Genomic DNA, 7,077 nt, shown 5'->3' on the forward strand with positions numbered 1-7,077 from the left:
ACTGAACCACTATGGCTTCATCTTGAACTTGAAAGCATGATTCATTCTTATAGAAGAACAGAAATATTGGATGTTACATATTCAAAGTCAAACGCCATGGTTTCTATCATCTGTCCAAGGTCAGGGACCATGAATTCTATCATCTGTCCAAGATCAAGGGCCATGGATTCTAGGGACTATTCAAGTCAAGGGTCACCGATTCTAGAATGTGTCCAAGCCAAGGTCACAGGTTCTATACTCTTCCCAATGCCAAGAGTTATGGATTCCATAGTCTTTTCAATGCTAAGAGCTGTGATTCTATGCTTGGTCCAAGGCCTGGGCCATGGATTCTATGCTCTGTCCAAGGCCAGGGCCTGCTTTCTACATCTTCCACTTCTTTTTATTGGTAGGAGGGGCCTCAGTTCATTACATATGAATCCATTCATGAGTTGTGAATTTTGATCTGCTGTTTTAGCAATCCATTTGAAGTCAAGTCTACATGAGAACACTTGCCAATCCAGAAAACCTCTTAATGCAACAACAGAGAGAGCAGACCTGAGCAGTCATTCCCAGCACTGTGTATGACAGGAGAAGGAACTCAGCAAGGAACTTCACTGTGTAGCCACACCCAAGTCAAGAATCTGTGTAAGACACAGTTAGGTTTAAAGAACATCAAAGTTGTTGGATAAAATTCTCTATAAGCAGGGTCACCAGGAAGGCCCAACAGATAAGGACACTTGCCACCAAGCCTGGAAACCTGAATTGATACCTGGGTTCCACATGACAGGTGGGCAGAACCAACACCATGAGTTGTCCTCTGAACACCACAGAAGTGACAGTAGTATGAATGCACCCATACATAGATCAATGCACTCATCACACGCGTGTGTGTATGCACATACTCACACACACACACACACACACACACACACACACACACACACACGCATGCACGCATGCATATGTGTGCACACACAAATAAATAAGTAAATATGTTAAAACCTATAAGCTGATAGTATCTTGCAGAAAGAGACTTATTTTAGGTTATTTTCTATTGCATTTAGTCATAGTTGGTAAACTGAAGCTGAAGAACACATGCAGACTTTGGGGTCTCTGATAAGCTGAGACGAACAAATAATGATGTCTTCCTTTAGCAAACAGAAAGATGCTGGTCTGGGTCCAGCCCTGACTTGCTTTATTTCTCTGTGAATTTTCTCTCAGCTAACTAGGTTCTCCTGGTAAGGTTTTTTTTTGTTTGTTTGTTTGTTTGTTTTTCTGATTTAAGTCATTTGAAGTGGGAAGAGACACTTTTAATCTGGATCTTTTGGGGTGGGAAGATTCACCTTTTTGCTGAAAGTTTATATAAAGGACACGGAAGAAGGAAGCTCCCACTCTTTGCCTGATTGTCCTTACTCTTACTGGCAAGTCCTTTCCTTCACTAGCATTAGTGCCTACTTCTTTAGGACTCTGATGTATACTGAAGAGCAGCTGAGACATCCAGTCTCATGGACTGAACAACTACTCAATTCTTGGACCTTCCCTTGATAGATAGTCATTGCTAGACTAGCTGCACCATAGCCTGTATGCTATCTTAATAAATCCTAAATATATACATGTACATTCTATAAGTTCTGTTTCTGTATTAGTTAGTATTCTATTGCTGTGAAGAGACACCATGACCCCAGTACCTCTTATAAAGGAAAACATTTAATTGGGACTGGCTTACAGTTCAGAGGTTTAGTCCATTATCAGTATGGTTGGCAGCATAGCAGCCCCTAGGCAGAAATGGTACTGGAGAAGTAGCTGAGAGCTATGTTCTGATTCACTGGCTGAGCGAGAATCTAGGTTTGGCATGAGGATTTGAAGACTCGAAGCATACGTCCATTGACATATTTCTTTCAACAAGTCCCCCCCCCCACCTCTCCTAATCCTTTCCAATAGTGTCACTCCCTGTGAACAATCAACCAAATCTCTGAGCCAATGGGGACCATTCTTATTCAAACCTCTAGGGAATTCTGACTAATACAGGTCCTGAACATGTTGACTAATGGTCAAAGCCCATCCACCTCGATCTCTTAGAACCATCATCTGTCTGGGTTTTTCCTGCTTGCAGTCAGGGGATAAGCCTCATTTCCACCTTGAACCTCATTTCTACCTCTTCTCTCTACCCAGAGCAGAGGTGATTAGAAGAGGGAAACCCCATCTTGCTCAGCACCATCTCCTAGACCACTTATTTCCAGTGTTGTAGTTGACCTAAGTTCTTAAAACTTGAAGCTAGGAGAGTAGCCAGCTATTTCCTTTCTCATACCAGAGGCTGGGTATAGAGAACACTCCACTTGCAGATGGTAAGAGAAGCAGTCACAGGAGCAGGGATAAATATCAGTGATATATTGGGCATTGTATACAATCCGAGAAGTGTGAGAGTTCACACCCCAAGAAGATTGGCATCTTTCATCATACTATGTTCATAGTGAAGGTATCATTCTTTTGTGTGTATGTAGTGTGTGTGTGTATGCATATATAACTGTGTATGAAGGCCAGAGGTCAACATTGGGTCTCTTCTTCAATCACTATTTTTTGAGACAGGCTTCCTTATGGAAACCAGAGCTCGCTGATTGGATAGACTATTTGGCCAGCAGTCCTCAGGATTTTGCTGTTATCCAACCCTTGGGGCTGCAGTTAAAAAAAACGTGCAGTACTCCAAGGCCTATAATTGTATGTGTTCTATGGAAGCAAACCTACCTATGTCACAACAACTACTATGTCACTAACTGAGCTATCTCTGTGGTCCCATGATTTCAGTCTCATATATATTAGAGCAGTATACCCTCTCCTCTCATGCCATCTCTCTCTGTCTCTGTCTGTCTGTTTCTCTCTCTGCATTACTTTATGAACTTCATATGTCTAGGGTAATGCTCATTACATTGCAATTATATATTGGGTAAGTGAATAATTTTTCTGAGTATTTTAAAACAGTCTCCAAATAATACCCCCAAGCTCTCCCCCTTTTTGTGCCCAGTGTGTTTTTCTCTTTGTTTGGGTGTGTGATATACAGCATGGACCTCAACTGTCCTCACACATTTCTGTGGGCATCTGTGCTCCGAGGATGCAGGCAGACAGATGCTAGTATGCGCCGCACAAATGGTTGTCTGCAGGCACTGGGTATAAATCAGACTGTTGAGCCTGGAGTCAGTTCAGTACACGCATATTACACTATTGAAGATTTGCTGATTAAATCACCCAAGCCGAAAACAGTTACAGTAATCCCAGCCTCCAATTGGATTCCGGTGTCACGGCAAATCACTCGTGTGCTCTGAGCTCATTTAAGCCTGGGAAATAAACATCGCGGGAGAGTTGTTTGCGGTCTGTACCGCTTTACTGCTCAGTCCTTGCATTCATCATCGTGTCGAGCCAATTGCACATCCGAACGCCATTAAATAATGTTGTTGAATAGGCTTTCTTCCTCTGCACAATTGACTATAATGTGACCTAATAGATTGTGTTAATACTCCAATGGAAAGACTCTCTATTTTTCTTTTTCTTTTACTTCATGAGAGATGGGTGCTGTGGAGGGCTGAGAAATACTCTTGCAAACTATGGGATGAAAAGAATGGGCCAACATGACTGGAAAGCCCATTGAAAGTGCTAACAAAGACTATAAGGACAGGGAAGCACCCTGATAGTCCCCACTTGGACAAATAGTAGACTCAGGGTGGGGAAGTTGGGCTGTACTGTGGCTACTGTTAGAGCAGTCCACTTCAGTGACATTTCTGGGCTCTTGTAACCTTAAAATGAGAGGTACAGTCTGATTCCTGAGACTTTATGGGCAAGAAATTCACAGGTTCCCTACTTGGTGATAGCCAGAGTGTGGCGGTTTGAGTGAAAATGCCCCCCTCCCCATAGGCTCATAGGAAGAAGCATTATTTGGGGGGTGTGGCCTTGTTGGGAGAGGTGTGACCTTGTTGGTGGAAGTGTGCCATTGGAGACCTGCTTTAAGGTTTTTAGAAGCCCATCTCTTTCTTCCTGCTGCCTAGCAATCCAGATATAGAACTCTGAGCTACGTTTCCAGTGCCACATCTGCTTGTGTGCTGCCATGCTTTCTGCCACGATCACAATGAACTCTGAAACTGTAAGCCAGCCACCATGAAACATTTTCCTTTATAGGAGCTGCTGTGGTCATGGCATCTCTTCGCAGTAATAATACACTAAGAGCTGGAGGTAACCTGGAATCACCTTGGAAAGCTTTGGCCCTGGGATGCAGACAGAGTTACTGGGCAAGGCATAGACTTATGGGCAGATAAAAATCGCTTTCTTACTGTTACTTCCCCATGATGGGGACATCCCCCTGGAATGTTCTTTGATCACTGAATGAGACCTAGAGGAGAGGGTTGCTCTCTGATGTGAAGCTTATTCATGACAGGCAAAGCCTAGTCCTGAGTGTGGGTGTAGATTATTTTGCTGTTAGATTTCATGCTTGAACTGCTGTGTCAGAAGGGACGTTATCAAAGTCACCCTCGTTTTAGGAATCAAGGCAATCTCAAAAACAGAGAGCCCCGCAAGTGGCCCTGACATCATTTCTCTGGAGCCTGAGGGTTTTGGCAAGTCCATGTGTAATGTGGGAATCACTGATGGTAAGGAAACAGAACGTGTGCTGCTGTTACCTAGTTATACTTCTATTGCTGTGATAAAATACCCTGGCAGAAGGATTTATCTGGGGCTTATGGTTACAGAGGGTTAGAATCCATGATGAAGGAGGGAAGGCACGGTGGCAGGCAGGCAGCTGGATTGGCAGTGAGAGTGTGCTTTTTTGTTGTTGCTTTTTTTTTTTTTTTGAGAAGGGGGTTGGGGTGGGGTGGATGGGGAGGGTTCTTTGTGTAACCGTGGCTGTCCTAATGCACTCTTTAGACCAAGTTGGCCTTGGACTCTACCTGTCTCTGCTTCTGCCTCTGGAGTGCTAGTAGTAAAGGCATGCACCACCACTACCTGGTAGAAACACACATTTTGAGTTGGAAGCAGAAGGCAGAGCATATTCTGGAAGTGATGGCCTTTGAAGCTTCAAAGCTCACCCCTATTGACACACCTTCTTCAACAAGGCCACACCTCCTAATCCTTCCCAAACAGTTTAACCAATGGGGAGCTATGTATTCAAACATATGAGCCTATGGAGCTATTCTCATTCAAACTACCTCATCTAGCTTCTTGGAATATCCATAATGAATGCATACAATGCATAATACAATAAAATAAATATAGACAATAAAGAAGGAAAAATATGACATTAGAGTGCTATAAACTAATAAAATATAGTGGAAAAAAGAAAATAGAATCAGGCAGGTGAGATGGCTCAGTGGGTAAATGACCCTACCAACAAGCTTGATTATTCAAGTCCGATCCCAGAATCGACAGGGTGTAAGACAACTGACTTCTACAGATTACCCTCTGGTTTCCACTTGTACACTATAGCATGGGCTCAAATGAATGTACACACATTCCACCCACTAAAATGTAATAAAATATAAAAAGGCAGAATTAATCATGCATATTACTCAATTTGGAAGCTAAAGTAGACAGAATATTAACATATGAGAATCTAAGAGACTATATAATGCCAGAAAGTAATAAAAAACATGAAAATTAAACATGAAGAAAAAAGCAAAATAAAAATATGTCTGATATATTTACATATATATTGTCTAAGAATGAAATGCAAGGAAAATTTGCATGTCACATCTATTTACATACAATTCTTCATATGTTTATAGTAGTGCTATTAAATAAATGATACTCAGTGAATTTCTGAACCATCTGTCAGGATGAAAACTCTGAAGGAAAATTCTTCACAGAGCTGTAGGTAGTACCACCCCAGAATGTTTCGATTTGACACTCTATGAAATTCTATGCATTCTCATGAAGAATTTTAATATGCAGAAATGATATGCATCTTTTAATTTTTAGTTTATGTGCTGGAAAGTTTTATGTCAAGTTGACACAAGGAACAGTCACCTGAGGGGAGAGAAACAGCAATTAGAAAACACCTCCATAACATCAGGCTATAGGCAAGCATTTTCTTAATTAGTGATGAATAGGAAAAGGCCCATCCCACTGTGGGTTCTATAAGAAGGTAGGCTGAGCAAGCCTTGATGAGCAAGTCGGTAAGCAGCACTTCTCTATGTTCTCTGTATCACCTCTGCCTCCAGGTTCCTGCCCTGATTGATTTCTTATACTGACTTCTTTCCACGATGAACAGTGATATGGAAGTATAAACCAAATAAACCTTTTTTTCCCCCTCCAAGTTGCTTTGGTTAAGGCATTTCATCACAGCAATAGAAACCCTAACCAAGGTAAGGTGGAACAAGTATAGTGGAGCATTGCTGTGATGATCATGTTATTTTGAGGCGGATTGTGGAAGACCTTTGGAGCTTTGGGCTACAAAAGCTATTGAATGTTGAGAGCTCAGTGAGCTGTTCTTTAGGAATTTGGAAGATAAGAATATTGAAGGCAGTGCAGACAATACAGGGCTGGCATTTAAGTTTTAGAAAGAAGCAAGGCTCTTTCTTACCTTGCCATTTGTGTGAAGAATCTGTGTGCGTCAGCTGGGGGTGAAGAATCAGCTCTGATTAACAAGAGACCAGAACCACTATAGGAAAACCTTTGCTTTGCTGGAACAACTGATGCTGGTTAGCTGGAGTTACGAAATTAACATCGATTAAGAAGAGACCAGCATTGTTGAGATGAAATCTTCTGGAAACTGTTTCCTCAGGGTCAGCACACAGAATCCGTGTTCCTGAAGAGGCCAAGGTTCTACCTTGTGCTGACAGCCAAACTTAATAGTGTAAGAGTCACCTCCAGGTGGTACCAATTTTAAAGGTCTGGAGGGGTCATGGAGAGTAGCTGAGGCTTGGCACTGTGTGGTAGCGCTGGAGTCCCTGAAGAGAGCCCAGGAGAGGCTAATGGTGAAAATACAGCCCAGTTGCAACAAGGGAGCCCAGCAATTTTGGAGATCCCAATTCCATGGAATGACCACAAAGAAGAGCAGCAACTGTGGAGTGGAACCAGCTGAAACCTAGAAGACAAGCTGTGTGTGTGTTGCAGAGGACA

Source organism: Mus musculus, chromosome 12, assembly GCF_000001635.26.
Source record: "Mus musculus strain C57BL/6J chromosome 12, GRCm38.p6 C57BL/6J".
Taxonomy (NCBI): Eukaryota; Metazoa; Chordata; class Mammalia; order Rodentia; family Muridae; genus Mus; species Mus musculus.